The following is a 24783-nucleotide window of genomic DNA, read 5'->3' on the forward strand; positions in this document are numbered from 1 at the left end:
CCTATGATTCAGTGATTCCATTCCTGGGTACATATCCAAAGAAAATGAAAACACTAATTTGAAAAGATACATGCACCCCCATGTTCACAGCAGCATTATTTACAACAGCCGAGATATGGAGCAACATAAGGGACCACCAACAGATGAACGGATAAAGAAGATGTGGTATATGTATATACAATGGAATACTACTCAGCCATAAAAAAGAAGGAAATTTGCCATTTGCAGCAACATGGATGGACTTGGAAGATATTATGCTTAGTGAAATAAGTCAGACAGAGAAAGACAAATACTGTATGATATCACTTATAGGTGGAATCTAAAAATTACAACAAACTAGTGAATATGACAAAAAAGAAGCAGACTCACAGATACAGAGAACAAACTAGTGGTTACCAGTGGGGCGAGGGAAGGGGGAGGGTAAGACAGGGGTAGGGGATTGACAGGTACAAACTACTGTGTATAAAAGAAATAAGCTACAGCAAAGGGAATATAGCCAGTATTTTATAATAACTATAAATGGAGTATAACTTTTCAAAATGGTGAATCACTATGTTGTACACTTGAAACTTATGTAATGCTGTAAATTAACTATACCTCAATTGAAAAAAAAAGTTGGGAAGAAGAGGATGTAGCAAAAACTGAGAAGGAGGAAACACTGAGGCGGGAGGAGATTCAATAGAGGATGGGGTTCTGAAAGCCAGGTGAAGGGCTCTGCAAGGAAGAAGGTGTGGCCCGCTGTGTTAAATGCTGCTGATGGAGCCCATGAGACGAGGACGGAAATGACCACAGGGCTTAGGAATGTGGCGGCCACTGGTGACCTTGACATGTACAAAACCTGACTGGAGTAGGTTTAAGAGGGGAAGAATTAGAGGGGCTTTACTGCAGAGCATAACAAGGAAATGAGGTTGTAGCTGCTGAGAGAAGTCGTCAATAGAAGTTTTTTTGTTTTGTGCCCTTTTTGGGGAAGGGAAAAATAACAGCATATTTACATGATGATCATAATGACCCAACAGTAACAAGAAAAAAAAAAATTGATTGTGTAGTAGGGAGCTGGAAGAAAACACCCATAAAAGTGTTTTCAAAAATGAGATTTACTATACGTACTTTTCCATAACTTACAGAGTATATAATAGGCTCCCAGTCAAATAATGTCTCTACATTTTCATTTTTAATAGCTGTAGAATATTCTATTTTTTGAGTGTATGATAATTTGTTTAACCAACCCCTTATCACTGGCCTTTTGGATGATTTCCTTTATTTATTTATTTATTTTGCTGTTATATGCAATCATGCAGTGGACATCCTTATAAACCAGGTAATTTTCTGATTGTTGCCTTAGGATAAGCTCCTACAAGTGGAAGGACTGGGTCAAAGAATGAAAAGATTTTAAATAATTTTAATGCATATCAAATAGCCCAAATCCCTGTTTTAGAATTGATCAAAGCCATTCAGGTCTGCCCTTATCACAATTATATTTTTCTGTTATACCTATCACAGTTGTGTACTGTTACATTTATTTGTGTGATGATCTGATTTATGTCTGTCTCTCCCACTAGACTGCCGACCAGTGAGTGCAGAGACAGCGCCTGATTTTGCTCACTGCTGTATCCTCAGCTTTTGGCCCAGAGCCTGTCCCACGGTAGGCATTCGGTTAATAATTATTGGTGATGGAATGAATAAATGTAAAGCTTAGTTCAATGCATAGGGGAGAAGATCACACTGATCATGTCATTTGGAGGTAGAATGAGGGATGGCAATCAATTGCTCCAGTGCCTCTCAGGGTACCTGGTACATAGCTACAAAAGTGTTTGTAATTGACTAATTAAATAATGCATGAATGAAGGGTACTGCTTTTACAAAAGTCCACCTTCTTGTGTGGTTCAGTGAGTGGAATAGTTGTGGATCCTCCCAAGGTCACTTCTTTGGAGAAAGCCCTCAGTCTGTGTCTGTATTTTGGTGCCTCTCCCAGGAGCCTGGCTACCCGCTAGCCAAACCCTCCTGTTCCCAGCGCTGAGCGCCTCCTTCCAGCGGCCAGCAGGTGGCAACAGTGGGTCATTGAAGTGACGGTGGGGCGGCTCTCCTGCCTGGAGCACCGCCCGCGGTCCCCAGGGCCTGTCGGGGTGCCGTCCACCCGGAAACCTGAAGGCAGGAGGCTCACATGTGTTCCTGGGGACCCCGGAGCGGTGGTCTCCCCTAGGGAGAGTTGGGAAAGAGGGGTCAGCTCTCAGGCCCCCGACAGAGTCTATTTTATAGTTCACAGTTCCCAGGAATCCTTACTGGACAGCTCAAGAGCTAAATGAAACTCATTTGAAAACCTGGACTTCTTCTGGCTCTGAGATTTTATCCAGTTCACACCAACTGACCCACCTCTGTCATTGTCTCAGGCTATCTGAAATGGTCAGTTTCTTTTAATTCAGTTTTTTTTTTTCAGCCAAGCTCAGTGCCCAGCAGTTCAGGCTGACAGTTTTGTAGGAATTACTGGATCTGTAATCACTGGGTTACAGAAATGCTTCTTATGACGTACAAAACAGGTTGCTGCCCGCTCACCATGGGTCCACCCTATCTTGGTGCTGTTTTATTCCAGAGGCTGGGATGGATTTGCCCCCATCCACCTTTGCTCTCTCTCTCTGCTTTGTCCCCTTGAGACTAATGATAGGGAGGAAATCACCGTTTGCTGAGATCTAGCCGTCTACCATTTCACTCTCACAGCCACCCAGAGGGGTGGGTGTATGTTAATGTGTCCAAGCCCACTTAGGTCGTAAGTAGCAGAGATATTTCTAATTCCATATATGGTGCTCTGGCCACTACACTCATGGTCCAAACTGTGCTCCAAGAGGCCGCTCAGAGGGTAGATGTGGCCTAGGGGTGGTGCTTCTTGCCTCTCACCTTTGCTTCATCTAGAGCAACTGCACTTGGACTTAAAAGAAAAAAATTATATACGTATGGGTGTGCGTGTGTGTGTGTATATATTCTCCTTCTAAAAGGAAAGCTTACATAATAGTTTATGTACTTATATAAAATGTAAGCAGAAGTTCTGAGCCTCACAGGATATGTTGATTTCAGCGTGCATTCTGACACGTGACTCATGGCAGAAATGTGCACTGAGGCTATAAGACAAAGCAAAGTTCACGGGAACTGCAGCAAGGCCTTGGCCCTTGCAGCGCCAGGGTCTAACCACTTGATTAATTCAGGAAATGCTTTGATGACAAAATCCTTCTGCAACCGGCTTCTCATGTTCTCTGGGACAAACACAAATCAAGGAAAATGAATCCGATGCAAAATCAGATGTGTCCCGCTCCCACTCTCTGCCTGTAACAAAGGGTGTGTTTTGAACTTTTGTCACCCAGAGTCTGGGTAATAGCAGTCTGAAGGAAAACTAAATAAGCCTTTGAGGCCAAGTTGAATGACAAGTGAAAAACTCGGGCAGAGAAAGAGGGAGTGGAGAGAGAAAAGCCTCTGGCTGGGTCTCTGGAGCTGGGAAGGGAGAGAGAGAAGGAGAGAGTGCTAGTCAGAGAGAGAGGAGTCCAAACAGTATTGTTAAGGAACTTTGCTGGAGATTTAAAGTACACTCCTACCTTTGGCATTTTCTCAAGAGACAGAAAAGATTTGAATTGTTTTAATTATATTTTCCTGCAGGGCTGGGTCCAAGACTGGACCATGTAGGATTCTGGGTTTGTATCGGTTACATAAGCAAACTTCAGTCTTTGCTGTCATCTGGAAGAGTCAAAACCATGCATGTTTTTCAATTTCCTTTTGTCAGCTGCCTGAGTTTCTATTCTGAGAGGTGCAAACTGTTAAACATTGTTATTCACTTGTGTTCCCTAAATAACTTTTAATTAGTTTCAATTTGGACCAAGAATGTTCCACTGTTGACATAGTGACAGGAATTATCAAAAGTAAAATTAATAAGGAACTCCAGAAAAAAACTTGCACTAGCATTATAGTATTTTATCATATCTATCTCAGCAGAGACACAGATAATTTTAATTTTTTAATGTTGGTTTTTAAATGATTTTCTTCAAAGTAATGATTGCGTTGGAAAGAGGTTACTTAAACCTTATTTTTCACTTCTCAAGCATCTTTCACTTCTCAGGCATCTTTCACAATGGAAATTTTCTGTTGTCTTTCAATGAAATTAACTGCATTAGTGCAAGAAATGCAGTCAAATCAGCAACTGTATGTAGCCTCTGAAACCTCATGTCGAGCTGAATAGTTACTGCATTCATTACACAGTGGAAAACAATAAGCAATGACACTTTCACCTAAAAAACTGCCAAAGAGAAAAGCTTGTCAGGGCTCTCAGAATATCATAAAGCAGACAATACAGGAAATTTCAAAATATTGTTGGAGTTTTTAAATCAACTCTCTCCTCTCCCCTCCCTTGTCCTTTAGGACAATGGTGTTAGTGGTCCCCTAACCATTAGTGCATAATTCTAACAAAGACTTGCACACCCCTTTGGCTAAAAAGTAGCTACTAATCTTGGGGTCAGCCCTTTTTCCAAAACGAGTAAGGCCTTCTGAATCCTTTTGGGTAAAAATCTGGCAAAGATCACAGAGAATTTAGTAAAGGTTTCTGATACATCAGTGGAATATCCTATGAGGATTCCGCCCATGAGACTAATCCAAGCATGCTCTAGTTTAGTCCAAAAACCTATAAAGTCATAAATGCATGAGCGGGTTTCTTTACTGAAAGGCTGTGACCTGCGGGGTAAATTCGCCAAGTGCAGCAATCAGCTGTGATCCTGTCTACAATCTCATCTTCATCATGCTCTTAAGTACTCTGTAATTTGGTCTTGGGACCACTTAGCTAATTACAGATTAGAAGGATGGAGCTTGAATGTTACTGAACAACTGACAGAATTATTTAGTATTCTGCAGTTCAGTGAAAAGAGTATAGATGTGCTTGAATATTTATGGAGTTTTACCTTCTCTTTTTGTTATAGAGGTCTTACAACAAATTAAAACATGTGTCAGCGCCATAATGATCTAGATGGACTTTTAAGGATTGGCTGGCCAAGACTGAATTTTATTCAAGCACTGTTTCATTTGTCATATTGATGTAACCGAGCAAGGGCTCGTGTGCCCACAGTGCAGAAAGCCAAATTCTGACAGCGGATGTTTGTGGCAAAGTAAGGGTTTATGTCAGGGCTCCAAGCAAGGGAGTGGGTGACAAGCCGCAGATCCACTCCCACTTGGTCTTCGAGCTAGAGGGTTTTCTTAAAGGGGAAGAACAAAGAAGCTGGGGTTAATCATCGTCTTGTGACATTTCTTATTCATAGTTTCGGGAGTCAGGATGCCTATGATTTACGTCTCTGGTCTGGTGGTCCATGACGGGGGCAGTGGGGACGGGGTGTGTCTGTTAGCTCATCTTGCCCTGGAGAAACAACCTGAGTGTGTACGTCAATGATGTTACTGACAACAGCAATTTTAGTCCTCTGACTCTGGTGGATTAGTGTGCAGTTAGCAGAGGATTGAGGTCAGAGGGCACAAGAAAGGGAATAAAGTTTTGGATAGAGAGGTTAATCATAAACTCAGCAGGGGAACTTGGTTTTAGGGAGACTCGGTTTCACTAATTTTAAGTATTTTAGCCTATTGTATGGCTGTGATTGGTACTATTTAAACTGCCAACGTCTGTGTGTCCCTTCTGTGCGCCCTGACAATGTATCAGTGGCACTAGCTTGGCTTTGTCACAGCTCTTGGCACAGTGGCAATCCCTGGGGGTTTCTGGAGCTCCTAGATAGACACGGTGCATCTGCCTGGAGCTTCAGTTTTACATGGAGCCTTGTAGAAAACAAAAGTAATCAATTTAACCATTTATTTAATGTGCTGCCAATTCTTTATTTAATTTGCTGTGAAGCAAGCAAAATTATGCATTAACTATGTTATGATTAAAAACTAAATATTGGCTAATACTTGCAGTGAGAGAATAACAACTTGTAAACCAAGAAGTGTGTCTGTTTAGCTGTCAGAGTTCCAGCCAGAAAAGAACTGGTGACATGGAGAAAAAAAAATATGATGACAATTGTCCTAGGAGAGTGATGGGCCTTAGTCCCACCTGGCCCAAAGGTGAGGCAGCCCGAAGTCTGCTGCTCCCATCTCCCATCAAAGTCCTCTGTCATTGCACAGGAACTCTAAGGACTACTGTTTCCAACCTGAGGAAACAGGACCCGTCCTGTTATGTGAAGTCCTGAAAAACCTGGACCAGCTGAGCGTGGGCAGAGCCATCAGAGAAGTTCCCGCCCGCCTCATCCTGGCCTGCACTGGGCACAAGGACATCCTCCAAGAATTGTCCCCATTACTTTCCCAGACTGGCTATGGCACCTCCCAACTCCTGTGCCTGAGGTGCCATGGATGGCACCTTGAATGGGGACCACCCTCTAGCACACCCTCATTGTACCCCTGCCCTCACCAGTCTACCCCACTATGGGCAGCACAGCCCTGCTCACATCCAGTCCTTGTCACTGGTCCAGGCTTCGAGGTCCTGTCTTTGTGTGGTCCATTCCCAGGAATAAGGACTGAATCATTTAAAGCCTGATTTTTCTGTGAAAATAAATATGACTGCAAAATTCATATGAGCGTGAAGACCTCAAAGAAGATAGGTGCTGTTTGTGACCCCTTTGAGAGGTCCCTGGGGGTGCATTCATCCTCCTCTGCTGTTAGAGCGCCACCAGTGTGCACGTTTGAGAAGCACGACTCCAGGGGACATCACAGCAAGGTGAAGGATACATCTGTGATGTCCTACCCTGCCCCCCAAATTGGGGACAGTGCTCTTCAGAGGGTACGTGTCCTGCTGCAATCAGGGAAAATTCCATACAGTTCCAGATATCCGGCCTCCTAACTGAACACCTGCAACGCCTTTGTCCCCTCCTGCCAATCTGTGCAAAATGTCAGGGAAAGAAACCAGTATTCCTTCTTCATGGGCTCACAAGTTGTGCCAATTTTGTGCAGACTGGTCCTTTCTCTCGTTTTCTGTAAATTTGTTTTCAGAAGTATTTGAAGTTGTTCTGGTGAAATTCAGCTCTACATTGCTTGTTTTTCATTTCAAGAAAGACAAAGCCAGCTTTGGCTGGTGCTGGGGAAGCTGAGCTCAGAGAGCTCAGGTAGGATCAGGGGCTGTTGTGGCTTCCTTGTGATGATTTGTGCAACAGAGCACGTGGCCTGGGCTCCATCCTCTTCCCTGCCCCTTAGAAACTCGGGGAGCCCAGGCAGGAATGAGAAGCCTTTCTGAGCATGTGACTATAGCTGGATGGAGAGGTCCCGGGATGACCTTTTCCTGGACAAATGACTGCTGTCCCTTACCTGGCCTTTCCTCCTTTCTCCTGCCCTGAGGGCTTTCAGGATGCATTTTGCGTGGGAAGAAGTGTACCATGGGGGGGGATCAGTCATTGGAGATCTGATTGTGAGAGTCTTTGGTTCCAGCCAGGCTGGTTCCAGGCCCAATTCAGTTAATTCTGGATTAAGATTGAGGGTCTGACCCTTCTCAGGGAGCCCTTCCCTCACAACCTCTTAAAACATAGTTTCCCAGAGACTGATCTTTGGTTTGTGTTTCCTAGAGAATAACTGGCAAATATGGAGGATTGTACTTCCGTATTCATTTCTACTCTGGTGGCTAATTAGCACGTTGGTTAAGAAGGATCTTGCGCATTTATTAGAATGGTCACCTTAGCAGTGTGTCTCCAGGGTCTGGCTCTGGAACAAACATCCCCACCCTCCCAGCTGCACAAGGTTTGTGTATCCCTTTTTGTCCTAAACCAGAGTTCTCTCTTGTACCATAAGCATGAAGACTTTGCAGACGGAAATTCATCCCTGAGACGGGGGCAGAGCATCTGCCTTCCCCCAGATGGCTTAGGAAGGGCAAAGAAAGATTCAGAGGAACGAAGCTAAGAAAGTGAGAACCATGGAATTGGGTCAGCTTAATTCTAGGGAAGAACTGGGAAGCAGGTTTGGGGAACGAGAGGTTACTGTCAGAGACTGAGGGAGATGCACCAGGGAGCTGCCTAGGAATGTGGGAAAGGACCCTGGTATCAGGGTAGAAAGACTCATGACTTCAAGGAAGAGAGGCTGAAGAAAATCCTGGCTGGCTGTGAGCAGGGAGAGGGTGAAGGTGTGGGGTGTGGGGAAATGGAGACAGAAATTAGGGAGAAATTCAGACAAGCCAGGTAGTGCTGGCCTCTACAGGGACATGTGACTGGCCTGCGTTTATTGGGTCCTGAATTTTCTCACACATCAATAAAGTAACTCTTCCACCTGCATTAGAATGGGATGCATGTGTACCCCTTCTCTCTCCCTGCCACCCCCAAGAAGATGATATAAGGACACTTGTTTGGGGACATAAATTCTAATATGTTTGATTTTTGAAAAATTAGTTTCATCACCCCAAAGTTATGCTTGGTGCATTCATGGTCTGCCTTTATGCTCTCTGAATTTGCCTTTTCAAAGCCAGGCTCTTCTCCAATAATCCACTCTGGCAGGAGATCAAGGGAGGGCCCGATGTTCTTCAGCTAATGATAAAATTCCACAGCGAGGCTTTCCCAGCATCACCCAGAAAGGACCCAGAACTAGCAATCTGGCTGTGAAGACCGCAGCATATGTCCCTATACAGGCTGTGCATCTCGTCTGAGCAGCACCCCTGTCCCCGGCCAGCAGGAGGATGGCTCGGCCAGGTGGGGGCAGATGGTGCCCGGAACTGCACGCCCCCAGGCTCATCTCTGGTGTCCCTTCCGAGTCTTTCCTGCACCCCAGAGCCGCGGCCCTGCCCCTTGCCCCAGTGCCAGTGCTGTGGTTTGCTTATTTTGACGTATTCATCCCCGACATGTCAAGATGAAAGGCAGGAAATGGGCAGTTCCCAGTTCCCAGAGCAGGAGTGGTTAGACCACATTGCATCACATCTCCAGGCCGGTCATGGGATCCTGGAGACAAACTCAGCGCAGGTTGACCTCAGGCACCTCACACACTGGGCGCCGAACCCCCTGCACGGAACCCCTTCTCACCACGGGCTGCCGGCAGCCTTGCTCACTCCCACTACTGCCTGTGACTGAAGCCACCTCCTCAGAAGGTCACTCGCACTGGGGCTCCCCACTGCCCCGAGGGGTGTGCCCCGGAGCCAGCCCACTTCCTGCCAGCCACTCCCAGGCCCGGGTGGCCTGACTGTCTCTGAGCAATTAATGTGGAGCTTTCCCTGCGAACAGGAAGTGCCCCCAGATCTTCAGGGCGGAAGTTTGGAAACCCCCAGGATTCTAAAAAAGTGGCAGAAGTTGACCCACCAAGACTCAAGCAAAAGAAAGAAAAAAAAAAAAAGCCAAGGCTTTGACTACTGGCTTTTCCTGCAGCCACCCAGTCAGCTAGAAGATTCTTCTGTAAACACGCCATCTTTTCCATGAGACATAAGTAAGCATCGCTTCCACCCACACTCAGGATGTTAAAACATTTGAAAAATGATTTGTTCTGGACCAGAAAAAACCTTGCAGGAAGAATTCCATTCCTCTTCCACCAGGTGTGTACCATGTGTCTGGGTTATGGGGAAGGTGGGGACTGTAAGTGTACAGTTCCTGGCTTTGGTGCAGTTACACCAAGCCCTCGTCAACAGGCCACAGAAAGAGCATTTGTGCATTTCATTTCCTCGGGGATGATTTTTGAAAGTGGCTGTAATGCACCTGATCACATTCAGATGTGTTCCATGGGAAGCGGGTGATTTGAAAGTGCCATAAAGCCAGCTTGCAAGGTGCCCAGATAGAGCGCCACTTCTTGTTCAACAGAAGCCACTAAAGACGAATACTCAGGGATGATAATGTCCTTTTGTGCCTTTGTCTGGGGCGGCTTATTAAGGTAGAGACCCCTCAGCGTTGACAGGAGAACCCCTTCCTGTGTGTTCTAGGAGAACATAATTGGCTACAAAACCTTTTCTCAATGTCACCACTGCCACATACAAACCCAATTAGCAGCAGTGAACTCCAATGACTCCTGGGAACATGGAAATCGCACGTTCTACAGCTAATCAGACCCGTGGAATGGTGGCACATATCCCTGTCCTCAGGAAGGTGGGATCCGGGGACCACAGGGGGCTGGGTTCTCGCAGAGCCCACATGTTCCACTGATTTAAGAGCCCCCCTTTTTGGGTGAATTACACGGTCTTCAGGGATTAACAGAGACCGGCTTCTGTCTGCTCAAGGCCTCTGGGTCTGGGAGCACCACAGTTTTACTGTGAGGCCAGAGATATTCAAAAGGAGTCATCTAGGTCTTAATTCAAGCACAGCCCCTCAGTCCTCTCCACAACTCCCTCCCCACAAATCTGGATGGATTTAAGAAACCCTTTGTTTCTTGTGATCTGACCCTCCTCCCAAGGACTAAGGAATCGTACATTCTGACTCCTGAGAGACGAAACAAATACATAATTTCAAGGCATGGAAGGATGCTCTGGCCCACCCCTATCTCAGTTTAAATAAATAACTAATGTTGGCAGGCAGGTGCTAAAAGCATGTGCAGAGAGAAAAATATTAATGCAAAAGGGCAAGACCAAAGGAAATACTTGCCTAGTTTTGGAATCGTTATTATGACGGGACTATGGCTATCGTTAATCACTGCCATGTGGGATCATAAGCTGCAAGAGGCACGCTAGGCTCCGGGCACCTTGCTCCTAGTAATAAAAGTCCCATTTAGAAATAAGCTTCTGACTAGAGCAGCTGGGCTCAAATCGACCAGCCCAGCAGCCATGCAGGAGGCTGACACAGAGCCTCTCTGGAGGTCATGCTTTACCCTGATTGGTGGTCTTGTTGTTTCAGGCGCTCTCCACTGCCCATGGGACAGGTCACTCCTCTTTTTCCCACCCAGCGATTGATGGGAAGAGCCCCCTGGGTGGAGGAAGCCCGGCTATTAGGGTAGGACGGCAGGGCTGGTGCCAGATTTGGAGGCTTTCTCTTTTTTATTTGACATGTGCTGTGCTGGGTTCGTCTCCATGGAGTTGGGTCTACTCTGGCCTCTGGCAGCAGAGAACATTTGGAAAGAAGTAGGGTGGAAGTCTCTGGAATCAGAGACCTGGGGAATCAGCTGGAACTCTCACCTGTAAGCAACAGAAGCCCACTCTTAAATGGCAGAAAAGGACTATTAAATGGCGATGGGATGGTCCAGGGTTACGGGGGGCGGGAGAGTGAGCTTGGAAAAACAGGGGCCTGAGGGCTCAGCCACAGTCAGGCCCACAGGCAAAGCGACTCCCAACCCCAGTCTTTCCATGACTCTGCGCCCCCTGCTGGGGATCTCGGGGCATCGCAGCCCCCCAGGCACCGCTGGGACTGGACGCGGCCACTGTGGCTGAACAGCTGCCTTCGGGCCGCAGACACAGGACCCCAGAGCGCGGCCACAGGGCTCCTTCCTGGCTCCGCCACCGTTCTGGCTCCTCGCTCAAGTCCAGAGCTGCCCCAAACGGTCAAGACCGGCCACTTGCCTGTGCCTCACAGATGTTTATCGTGTTGCTTGTAAGCCTGAGTTCTGATGCCGGTTCTCCCACTTTGATTGTCAGTGGGATTTAATGAAGATGAAAGGAGACATCTCCTGAGCCCTGGAGGTTCCTCTCCTGTCCCTACACCCAATCACCTCTGGTCCAAGCCTAGTATTCTACTTGGTGCATATCCATGCCCTTCCCTTCTCTTTCTCAGGCTGTTGTCATTTTTATTTTTCGCCTTAGAAACTGCATCGGGCTAGAGGGCGGGTTGTGGGCCAAGATCAAATGTGCCATTGCTCTGCAGAAAGTTTAGGGGGGCAGGGTGGAACCAGTGGCCAACTAGCGGCCAAGGCAAAGGCGAGACCTGATTAGACAATGCTAAGCATCTGTCAGAATTCCCAGAACGTGGAACAAAGCTTCAGCTGGGGGCTTCAGCTGGGGTCTGCAGCTTCCACGGGGAGGGGGAGAAACTCCGCGAGCAAGGAGACAGTCTCTAGCTGCAGGATGGAGCTGGAGCCAGGAGAGCTCGTCCCCCAGCCAGGTAGGAAGGAAACGGAGTGGGCTGGAGAACATTGGGAGGTTTTGAAAGAGTACAACAAGACTCTCTGTTTATCTTCTCCCTGGCTTCTGCAGCCGGTCTGCAGTTGGGATAAATTCAGCACCGGAGGAAGAGGCAGCGTTTCCTCCCCCTCTCTCCTCCCATTTTAGGTGAGAGGAGGAGGTGGCATGGGGGATAGAGAAAGATCTGGCGAGCTCACCAGCTGGTGCTGCGGGGCTGAGCACAGCGAGCTTGCTCTGTGCTCCCACAGAGAGGGGCCAGGACGGGAAGGAGAGGTGCCCCCTCTCTTTATCCCCTCCCCCATCTCCTTGAAATCAGGATGGAGGGAGTAGGTAGCCCCCGACACGGTGGGATCCAAGGGTCTCCACAGCCAGCACGCCCCAAGCAGAGCCCCACCAACCAAACTGAGCCATGTAGCTTCTGATGGGGGCCGTGATTTTGGAGAACAGCATTGTTTCCCGCAGACCCAGGTGAAATGCAGTCCTGCTGCCTGGGGACGGTAATGACTAGCTCCTTCCCCTCTGCAGGGCTGGTTACTGAGGGGTGGGTGAAGGGGTGGCCTAAGGATGGGAGCTGGAGAGATTTCGATGTTAGTGAAGGGGAGGGGGGAGGGTGCACAGTGCCCTGGGTGTAGGGGTCACTGAGGCTCTTGGATAACAAGGGGCACCAGGGAGATTGGAATGAGTGAGCGACAAGGGATTGGGGACAGGATAATCAACTCGTGGCCTCGTGGCCACTAAGATGCAGCCCCACCTCTCTGTAGCTTGAGGAAGAAGCTAGAAAGCTTTGCTGCAGCTTTCCTAAGCCCTGTTGAAGCCTCTCACAAGAGCCTGGGTCCGGACAACAAGCCCAGATGCCTCTCGGGCTGCGTGTTGGCTGTGGAGATGGTGGAGGGAGCACGGAGGCCAGTTCACTTCGCAGGGAGAAGTAACTCTCCCAGCTGGCTCTAGGGACAGACTTAAGCAGGACTTTATTTATTGTTTCTATTTTCTAAATGGTTTGTTTTAAAATTTGGTTCAAGGCCTTGTAGTTATGGAGACGAGATACTCGGTCTCCACTTGGCTCATCTCGTGCTTTTTTAGGAACCGTACAAGGGCCTGCCACATCTGGTCTTGCTTTGAGCTGCAGTGTCTGCACTCTGAGAGCATTAATGCAGGTTATAAAATGATAATGCTGATGATAAAAGTCTAGCTATATAGTGTTAGCTACTATGGAAAAATTCTTGTCATTGGTCTTTTCTGTGGATTGGGCTATGCACCTCTATCTATATACTGCTTATCACCATAAGTAATAGTCAGGTTTGGCTTTGTTTTGCTTCATGTGTGTACTGGTGTTTATGGCCAAGCTGAGAAGCAAAATATTGCCACTCACCATTAACAAATAAGGGCTGATCCTTTGGTTGTCTGGGCTCCTTATTAGGAAGTGTGATATTTGGTTATTACTGAGCCCTGCCTGGGTGGGAGGGTCATTTTGAGTAGGCCCAGCTTGGGACCTGGAAGCCAGCATTGCCAGAGGGTGGTTGGCCACTGGGCAGCCTAAAAACCTAGAAGGGAGCTAAGGGAGGTGGGTGAGAGCCATGCATTGTTATGCTGTTTTGATAAAGACATCACAAGTAGGTGAATGTTACATCATATGTATTATATAGACACATGTATGCAGATATGTTAAAAAGTAATCTTCTGGTGGTGGAATGCAGGTGAATTTTTTTCTTTATGTTCTCTGATTTCCAGGTTTCTGCTCTGAGAATAGCTTACTATTGTGATTAAAGGAAGAAGGCCACAAATATTATTTTGTAAAGAGAAGGAACGAATTTTTATTTTCAAATAACATGTACAGTAGGATTTTTTTTCTAGAATTATATGTATAACTTGTGTGTCCATCTACCTGTCCATCCACTCATCCATCCATTTATCCACCCACCTACCCACCCATTCATCTTTCGTTTATCCATCCATTCATCCTTCCATCTGTGTATTTGCACAGAAAGATATTTGGAATTGTGTTGACCAAATGTTTGTGATGGTTATTTCTGGCTGGCGAAATTTCAAATGCCTCTGTGTTCTTTATACTTACCTCTGTTACTTGAAATTTGTAATAATGAGGTACATTTTTTAAAAAGAGCGTCTCTGTTCTATTCCTGGGTGAGCCCCGGTCACAGAGCCCAAGTGAGTGCTCCCAGCAGGCAAGGCCAAGCAAGACTCTGACCTCAGGCCCCTGCTCCCTAGTGACACTGAGGCTGCCTGCTGAAGCCCTAGTATGGCAGGTGTGCAGCTCAGCAGGGAGGGAGCCAAGAGGGAGATGCAGGTGACACCTGAGCTCTGTTTAAAACCCACAGCCAGTGGCATCCTGAGCCTTTGATGTACGTTTTATGCCCGGCTGGCTGGGTCTGTAGTTGGCTAGGGCTTGTGGTTCACAGTTCCAGGGGGTAGCAGCTACAAGCCTCCGGGTCCCTGTGCCCCTAAGAGTCTCATTCTTGTGCGGTGTCTCTCTCACCCCAGTTACCCTGAAACTGGCATAGGGGCTCCTGTGGAGGGATCTCCAAGGGTCCCTGGGTTTGGAGGTTGCCAAAGTCAAGGATGTGTCTGTTAAATGTTTTTAGCTCCAGTAGAAGAGCCAGGCAGGTGCTCCTTGTATACAGATTTGCAGAGCATTTTCTGAGTACTGGGGAGCTGGGAGGCAGCAGGCACTTTCTCACCTGGGGTGAGAGTGAGAACGACAACCACTTAGGGAAGCAGGCTGGCATTTATTATCTAGTGGAGGAGAAGATATACAGACACTGTGACCAGTGAATGCTGTGCTTCTGGAAATGTATAAGGATGATCATTGGAGTGCTTTACATAATATCCCCAAACTAAAAACAACCCACCATCCATCAACATTGATAGCATACATGCCCTAAATAAACCGAGCTATGTTTGTGCAATGGAAGGCTATACATCTGTAAAGATCAACTAACTACAAGTAGGTGCAATGACGTGGATGTAACTCACAGACATAAAGTTGAGTGAACGGAGCAAATTCAAGAATATATACAGCATTAGTCCACTCATGCAGAATTCAAAAACAAGCAAAACTAAACCATCTTTTTAGGGATTGCATATAAAAGTGGTGAACATATGAAAAAAAGTCAAGAAAAATTATTATAAAAGTTGGGATAGGGTTACCCTTGGCGGGAGGGAAGTTAGAATTGGCCAGGGTTTCCCAGGGTGGAGGGGGGCTCCTGGGGTGCCTGGCAATGTTCTCCTTCTTAACTTCGGTGCTGGTGACAAGGATGTTTGCTTTACACTTATTCATTAAACCCATCAATTACATCTCACATGCTTCTTTGAATATATGTTATATTTCACAACAAAAATACTAAGAAGAAAAAAAAAACAAAATGTAGCAAAGGGATCTTCCAGCCTCCATGTCTAGAAATGGCCTCTTTTTTTACCTGTAGGCTCCCTTTATTTCAAGGACCTCAAGCAGCATGTTTGTCCAAGTCTCTGACCAGGGTCAGAAATCAGTAGGCTCTTATTCCCCAAGTTCTTCTATGAGCTTAGCCCTGTGCCAGATACTGGTGGGAGTCAGCGTGGGGAATGTGCTGCCTCCAAGACGACAAAACATTATGAATAACAGTGAAAACACCAGACCAGGCTACAGCGACTTCCAGTGCCAGGGCAATTCTTAGGAGATGGAGCTCTGTGAAGGCTCGACCATCAGCTTCTGCTGGTCCCGAGGATGGGTTGGCTGGTGACAGCAGTGGGTGTGGGGAGGGTGGAGAGAGGGAGAGGGTGTTGTGACGAAGGAAAGGATGTCACAAAAGATGCAGGAAGTTGAGGAGTGTCAGGGAGGCCAAAGAGGCCTGCCTGACCAGATGGCCAGGTCCCCATGCGTTTGTAGGGGAGGCCAAGTATTGCTGGATTGATGGGGTGGCTCAGGAGGGTTTAGAAAACCAGGATGATGAATTTCCCCCGCATTCCCACCTTATTGCTAGTCTAGGTCAGTCAATCAATAGATCATCACTCTGCTGCCCCCAGGCACATTATAGTCTAAACAACCAATAGAAGAGAATTGAACTAAGAAGACATGTAGAAACCCTCAGAGAAAAATAGGTGAGTGAATATGAGAGAATTAAAATATAAATACAATGATGCTCTTTGCCAAACTCCATTAGGAAAAAATTCTCATCTGCCCCAGGAAACACATTGATCAAAAGTCCACAGGGACTGGAAAACAGCATGACACGTCTTCAAAAAGTTAAACATAGAGTTACTGTATGGTTCAGCAATTTTATTCCTGGGTATATACCCAAAATAATTGAAAACAGAGACTCAAACAGATACTTTGTAAAGCCATGTTCATAGCAGCATTAGTCACAATAGCCAAAATGTGGAAACAACCCAAGTGTCTATCAGTAGACGACTGGATAGACAAAGTGTGGAATATACATACAGTGGAATATAATTCAGCCTTAAAAAAGGAATGAAGTACTTATACATGCTATAACATGCATGAACCTTGATTGCATTAAGTGAAACAAGGCAGACACAAAAGGACAAATACTATATGATTCCACTTATATGTCATCATTTAATGGGTACAAAATTTCTGTTAGGCATGGTGGAAAAAGTTCTTGAAATAAGAGAGTGGTGATGGTTGCACAACCTTGTGAATGTTCTTAATGCCACTGAATTGTACACTTAAAAATGGTTAAAGTGGTAAATTGTGTTATGTATATTTTACCATGCATTTGGAAAAAAAGCCTATACGGGCTGTTATGAATGGAATGTGTCCCCCTTAATTCATATGTTGATATCCTAACAAACAATGTGATGGTATTAGTAGGTGGGACCTTTGGGAGGTAATTAGGTCATGAGGATGAAACCTTCATGAATGGGATTCATGCTCTTATAGGATGAGACAAGAGAGCTTGCTTCCTCTCTCTGCTGTTAGCTATGTGAGGATACAGGAGGGCAGTCATCTGTCAACCAGGAAGCAGGCCTTCACCAGGCACTGGATCTGCGGGCACCTTGATCTAGGACTTCCAGCCTCTAGAATTGTACGAAATAAATGTGTGCTGTTTAAGCCACCTCATCTGTGGTAATTTGTATTAGCAACCTCAACCAACTTAGACAGGCTCAAAAAATTGTTCCTGCATGTTGAGATACAGGAGAGAGACCAGGGCTGTGGAATCATTTCTGAACAGCAGGAAAGACAGAAAACAAGGTAAAGTTTCCTCGTTGAAGACTGAAGAAGGAGAAGAAAACACTGTCCTTGGTGGGTTTCTGGAGCTCCTCCTGTAGCCCCCTCAACATCAGAGATGACCCAAACGACCAATGACCGGGTAGACTTGGCCATTTCTTGAAAAGTAGCCCACCTCTCTCCTTCCTGCACTCATGCCTAAACAAAGGTCAACCCCAGCTACCCTCCAAGGAGCCATCCCTTGAAAAAGTACTTTTTAGAATTCTTCTTTTAGAAGAACAAAAAACCCCCCAAAGTTAGCAAAAGGAAAGGAATCATAAAGATCAGATCAGAAATAAATGAAGGAAACAATACCAAAGATCAATAAAACTAAAAGCTGGTTCTTTGAGAAGAGAAACAAAATTGATAAACCATTAGCCAGACTCAACAATAAAAAAAGGGAGAAGACTCAAATCAACAGAATTAGAAATGAAAAAGAAGGAACAACTGACACTGCAGAAATACAAAGGATCATGAGAGATTACTACAAGCAACCATATGCCAATGAAATGGACAAACTGGAAGAAATGGACAAATTCTTAGAAAAGCACAACATTCCCAGACTGAACCAGGAAGAAATAGAAAGTATAAACAGACCAATCACAAGAACTGAAATTGAAACTGTGATAAAGATCTTCCAACAAACAAAAGCCCAGACCAGATGGCTTCACAGGTCAATTCTATCAAACATTTAGAGAAGAGCTAACACCTATCCTTCTCAAACTCTTCCAAAATATAGCAGAGGGAGGAACACTCCCCAACTCATTCTACGAGGCCACCATCACCCTGATACCAAAACCACACAAAGATGTCACAAAAAAAGAAAACTACAGGCCAATATCTCTGATGAACATAGATGCAAAAATCCTCAGCAAAATAATAGCAAACAGAATCCAACAGCACATTAAAAGGATCATACACCATGATCAAGTGGGGTTTATCCCAGGAATGCAAGGATTCTTCAATATATGCAGATCAATCAATGTGACACACCACATTAACAAATTGAAGGATAAAAACCATATGATAATCTCAAAAGATGCAGAAAAAGCTTTCAACAAAATTCAACACCCATTTATGATAAAAACTCTCCAGAAAGTAGGCATAGAGGGAACTTTCCTCAACATAATAGAGGCCATATATGACAAACCCACAGCCAACATCGTTCTCAATGGTGAAAAACTGAAACCATTTCCTCTAAGATCAGGAACAAGACAAGGTTGCCCACTCTCACCACTATTATTCAACATAGTTTTCAAAGTTTTAGCCACAGCAATCAGAGAAGAAAAAGAAATAAAAGGAATCCAGATCAGAAAAGAAGAAGAAAAACTGTCACTGTTTGCAGATGACATGATACTATACATAGACAATCCTAAAGATGCTACCAGAAAACTACTAGAGCTAATCAATGAATTTGGTAGAGTAGCAGGATACAAAATTAATGCTCAGAAATCTCTTGCATTCCTATACATTAATGATGAAAAATCTGAAAGAGAAATTAAGGAAACACTCCCATTTACCACTGCAACAAAAAGAATAAAATACCTAGGAATAAACCTACCTAAGGAGACAAAAGACCTGTATGCAGAAAACTATAAGATACTGATGAAAGAAATTAAAGATGATACAAACAGATGGAGAGATATACCATGTTCTTGGATTGGAAGAATCAACATTGTGAAAATGACTCTACTACCCAAAGCAATCTACAGATTCAGTGCAATCCCTATCAAACTACCAATGGCATTTTTCACAGAACTAGAACAAAAAATTTCACAATTTGTATGGAAACACAAAAGACCCTGAATAGCCAAGGTAATCTTGAGAAAGAAAAACGGAGCTGGAGGAATCAGGCTCCCTGACTTCAGACTATACTACAAAGCTACAGTAATCAAGACAGTATGGTACTGGCACGAAAACAGAAATATAGATCAATGGAATAGGATAGAAAGCCCAGAGATAAACCCATGCACATATGGTCACCTTATCTTTGATAAAGGAGGCAAGAGTATACAATGGAGAAAAGACAGCCTCTTCAATAAGTGGTGCTGGGAAAACTGGACAGCTCCAAGTAAAAGAGTGAAATTAGAACACTTCCTAACACCATACACAAAAATAAACTCAAAATGGATTCAAGACCTAAATGTAAGGCCAGATAATACAAAACTCTTAGAGGAAAACATAGGCAGGACACTCTATGACATAAATCACAGCAAGATCCTTTTTGACCCACCTCCTAGAGAAATGGAAATAAAAACAAAAATAAACAAATGGGACCTGATGAAACTTAAAAGCTTTTGCACAGCAAAGGAAACCACAAACTAGACAAAAAGATAACCCTCAGAATGGTAGAAAAGATTTGCAAATGAAGCAACTGACAAAGGATTAATCTCCAAAATATACAAGCAGCTCATGCAGCTCAATATCAAAAAAACAAACAACCCAATCCAAAAATGGGCAGAAGACCTAAATAGACATTTCTCCAAAGAAGATATACAGATTGCCAACAAACACATGAAAGAATGCTCAACATCAATAATCACTAGAGAAATGCAAATCAAAACTACAGTGAGGTGTCACCTCACACCAGTCAGAATAGCCATCATCAAAAAATCTACAAACAGTAAATGCTGGAGAGGGTGTGGAGAAAAGGGAACCCTCTTGCACTGTTGGTGGGAATGTAAATGGATACAGCCACTATGGAAAACAGTATGGAGGTTCCTTAAAAACTAAAAATAGAACTACCATATGACCCAGCAATCCCACTACTGGGCATATACCCTGAGAAAACCATAATTCGAAAAGAGTCATGTACCACAATGTTCACTGCAGCACTATTTACAATAGCCAGGACATGGAAGCAACCTACGTGTCCATTGATAGATGAATGGATAAAGAAGATGTGGCACACATATATAGTGGAATATTACTCAGCCATAAAAAGAAACAAAATTGAGTTATTTGTAGTGAGGTGGATGGACCTAGAATCTGTCATACAGAGTGACGTAAGTCAGAAAGAGGAAAACAAATACTGTATGCTAACACATATATATGGAATCTAAAAAAAATGGTTCTGATGAACCTAGGGGTAGGACAGGACTAAAGACACAGACGTAGAGAATGGACTTGACACGGGGAGGGGGAAGGGTAAGCTGGGACGAAGTGAGAGAGTAACATTGACGTATATACACTACGAAATGTAAAATAGTTAGCTAGTGGGAAGCAGCTGCATAGCACAGCAAGATCAGCTTGGTGCTTTGAGACCACCTAGAGGGGTGGGATAAGGAGGGTGGCAGGGAGACGCAAGAGGGAGGGGATGTGGGGATATACGTATGCATATAGCTGATTCACTTTGTTATACAGCAGAAACTAACAGAACATTGTAAAGCAATTATACTCAAATAAAGATGTTAAAAAAAAAAAAGAATTCTTCTTTTATTGTGTGAGCCCACCCTGGACGCTATTTGAAAAAGAAAATAAATTTAAAGATGCTGCAACATGTTTACATATACCCAATGGAAATTTTGCTTCTCAGACTGCTTGAGCAGAAAACCTCACATCCCCATGGCAACCACATTCCACCGTGACCACGCATCTCCGCCAGGTCACCCACCCATTTGTAAGCCTCAGCTCTTCAAACCCCTCCTGTCAAACACATGGGGCCCAGATGATACCACCCACTGCGGTAGTTCCACGCCTCCAGGATTGCTGGTGAGGGCTTGTTCTAATCTGTAAGGGACATTCCCGGAGACCCATCTAACCTGGGGCAGGGACCAGCTCTTCGTGGAAATCATTAAGAGACAGAGAACTCTGGGGGAAGCCATCGCCCTGTGGAAACGCAAGGCCCTTGCAGCCTACTCAGGGGTCTGGAGCGCGGGGATGAGGGGTGTGCTGCTGACCGGAACATCAGCCCCTTGGTAATCACAGGAACTGCGAGTCCCACATTCAGTAAAAACTCAGCTGATAATTAGATCCGTAATGCTTTATTCCCTTGAACAGAAATCATGACCCCTTTATAGGGTCTCCGTGTCATCTTCTCTTTGATGTTTCAGAACAAGTACTTCTTTCAAATGTATGTTCTCAATACCATTTTCAAATAGCATTTTGGAATGGCTGACCTATGATAAGGCCACCTTCCCCTTCCTCAGGGGGGTGGCCGGGGCCTGTCTTCCCCCGCAGTCACCCTTCCCTGCTGACACAAGGAAAGCTTTGCGGGGGGTTGTCGGTAGAAATGAAAGCCTGCGATTTTGATGTTTCAGGGTCCCCAGCCCCTGACCGGCCAGCATTCCCCTCATCCCTCAGTTTTTATAATCAGCGAGTTTTGAGATTCCAGGCCTGAAGTCTCTTTCCCCACAAAATTGCAGAAAGCCTCGGGCCCTCCGAGAACTGACTTGGTATGTTTGCCCTTTGGATTATATTTGATTGGGTCAGACTTCCAGTATAAGGAAGACATACATGAAAGAAAGCAACTGTCCATGTTGTTGGTGGATCACAGGGGTTTTTTTTGTTGTTTTTTTGTGTTTTCCTTTACTACTTACCCTTGCCTTTGAGAAAGTACAAAGTAGGGGAGGGGGAAGTGCTTCGTAACAGGCAGAGTTTCTCTGCATCTTAGGCTAAAGCTGGGCTGGGCTAGTCCTCTGCTGGGCCTTCCCTGAGGCTTCTCAACACCCGCCATAGAGGCGGGCACTTGGCAGGTATTCCTTGCGCAATGTCCCCAGCTCCCCGCTCAGAGTGACCTTCCACCAAACCCTTTGTTTCCCCCACCATAAAGTTGGAGAAAGAAGAAAGAACAGTGGTTTATGGGTTGTAGGCAAGAAAAAAAATCTTTGACATAACCCATCTTCAGCTCAGTAGACATGGAGTGGTATGGACTTTGCAGAATGAGAATCTGAAAAAAAAAAACATGTATAACTGAATCACTTTGCTGTATTAACATAAACACACTGCTGTATATAAAATAGATAACGAACCAGACCTACTGTACAGCACAGGGAGCTGTACTCAGTATTTTGCAATAGCCTATAAGGGAAAAGAATCTGATTTTGCAGAATGAAAAGCTCTATCAAATAGAAGTGAGCAGCAAGACAAAGAAGAAAGCATGGAGGGGAGAGAGAAGCGGGGAGAAAGAGGGAGAGAGGATCAGTGTCTCCAGGAATCCAGGCCTGACGCCTAGCCCAAGCCTGGCTGTTCCTCCCCTCCCCTCCCCTCCCCTCCCCTCCCTTTCTTTCTTTCTTGACATGATGAAGCTTCTTCCCTTCGGCAGCTCTGTTTTATCTTGCTACACCCAGCCAGAGCTATAAGGATTCAAGTCTGTCTTCACAGATGTTTCCTTTTAATCACTGTAATTAATATTAATGGTGATTAATTTTTAATGAGGACATATCAAGGAACACCCTGGCAAAAATGCCCACTGGTAATTTGAATAACCTTGATTTTGTGAGGCCATCGTCCTTTTGGCTTGGCCACCTGTTTCACAGACAATGCATCGGATCCCAGCATTCTCTGATAATGTGTTAATTTCTCCTCCTAGATCTGGGACAAAACCAGGGTGTTTCCAGAGCAGAAACAGTGGGGAAGTGAGCTGCCCTGACTGATTTCTCCTCCCACCTCTGAGGAGGCTGTGAAGGGACTCGGTGGGGGGATCTCCTCTGATCTTTCAGCAGTGCCACCAGGAAGAGGAATTGTTGTTACCTGGTGAGCATTCACTGAGGCTCATTCTGTGCAAAGCAGAGTGCAAAGTCAAGTGGCTTTGGGAATCCAAAGCCAGAGGCCATCCTGGTTCCTCCCGCTCTGACAAAGTGGATGGATGCCTTATTCACGGGCCTCAGGGAACGGTCCTCTGTAGACAGCCTGGTGGATGCCAGTGAACCCTCCCTCACTAATCATGTGGAAACCATTCATAATGTGCAAACTACCCTCACCGGGCAGCCAGCCCAACACCGAGGTGCTGATGGTGGGTGAGGACGCTTCCGGGCAGGGAAGCCTGGTGTCAGCTCCCTCATCAGCAGCTTCAAGATGTCGGGGTTATATATTATTGATACGTGCCTAGTAGTTCTTAATTTCTCTCCAATCATTCATGACTTTACCTAAATCAATGTTTTGAAAACAGATGTTAAGGGAGAAAATGTTCTTAAATAAGTTAGTAAGTTTGCAGAAAAACAAGGCTTTCCGTGCACAAGTTGCCAGTTCACTTGATCTCAAGTTGTTTTTTTTTTTAATGCAAATCTTTTCAGACTCCTTATTATGCTAACATGATTGCAATCTTTATTTATTTATTATTTTATTTATTTATTCTTGGCTGCGTTGGGTCTTCGCTGCTGCGCGCGGGCTTTCTCTAGCTGTGGCGAGCAGGGGCTACTCTTCGTTGTGGTGGCTTCTCATTGCGGTGGCCTCTCTTGCTGCGGAGCACAGGCTCCAGGCGCGCAGGCCCTGTAGCTGTGGCTCGCGGGCTCTAGAGCGCAGACTCAGCAGTTGTGGCGCACGGGCTTAGTTGCTCCGCGGCATGTGGGATCTTCCCAGACCAGGGCTCAAACCCGTGTCTCCTGCATTGGCAGGCGGACTCCCAACCACTGCGCCACCAGGGAAATCCCATGATTGCAATCTTAATAAAGGTGGCATTGATGCTTGAACAGCTGACCCTTGAACAGTGCGGAGACTGGGGGCACCAGCTCTCTGGCACAGTCGAAAATTTGAGCGTAACTCATAGGTGGCTGTATCTGCGGTTCCTCCATCTTCATGGTTCTGCTTCTGCTGATTCAACCAACCGCGAATCCCGTAGTAAGTATTTATTGAAGTGGACCTGCGCAGTCCAGACCCCTGTTGTTCAAGGGTCAACCATATAGTATTTCCCAAACTTATTTGACTCTAGAGCCCTTTACTCTTGAAATAACTGTTGAGCTCCCCAGTGTATTATCAGACTGCCTGCTAATAAAACCAAACTAAGCTAACTGGAATTGAAGGCACTAAGCAGAGCACCACGGCGGCCGAGCAGTGTTACAGAAGGGGGATGTCAGAGGGGGGCTTTGCAGGGTTTCGGGGGTCTGGGCTCAAGTGTTTAAGATGTGTATTTCAAGGTGGGGGAATAGAGTCACTTAAGACTGGTGAACATCGCAAGGATCTTGAGGGGTAGGCTGTGGTTTGATAAGCAAGCTGTCTGCCCAGGTGGAGTCCATTGTAAAGTGATCTGCGGGAATTTCCCGAAGCAAAGTCCTATCTTCCTCAGGCAAAGGTCTCTTGGAACAAAGAGCTAAGTCATGTTGACACAAGCTCTTAGGCCTTCTAGCTGTGTGAGGTTGGTGCAGGTTGTTGTAGTTCTGAGAACAATTTGTATTTCTTACATTTTGTGGAATGTTAGTCTCATCAAATGTGGTCTGAGAAATATGGACTCCTTCTTAAAGTGGTTTAATATGGTTCCTGTTAGAACCCATCTTCTTCTTCTGACTTAATATCTAATTTAGGTTAGGCTATGTGATTTTGAACAAAATTTGAGTAAGAAAAATACTGAGGACAGAATCAGACTTAGGTCGGAAACTAGGAGGTGAGACTCTGAAGGAGAGCACCTGAA

At 45.4% G+C, this 24783-nt stretch overlaps 1 long non-coding RNA gene across 1 annotated transcript in view; it reads left to right on the forward strand.

Moving 5' to 3' along the window:
* LOC309662602 overlaps positions 1-24783 on the forward strand; it is a 126316-nt gene that overhangs the window by 47321 nt on the left and 54212 nt on the right. The window contains exon 2 of the long non-coding RNA XR_014264806.1: positions 1560-1642. This is a non-coding gene — a long non-coding RNA (uncharacterized lncRNA). The remainder of the gene's footprint in view (positions 1-1559; positions 1643-24783) is intronic.

Source organism: Balaenoptera physalus (assembly GCF_965194825.1).
Source record: "Balaenoptera physalus genome assembly, chromosome: 6".
Taxonomy (NCBI): Eukaryota; Metazoa; Chordata; class Mammalia; order Artiodactyla; family Balaenopteridae; genus Balaenoptera; species Balaenoptera physalus.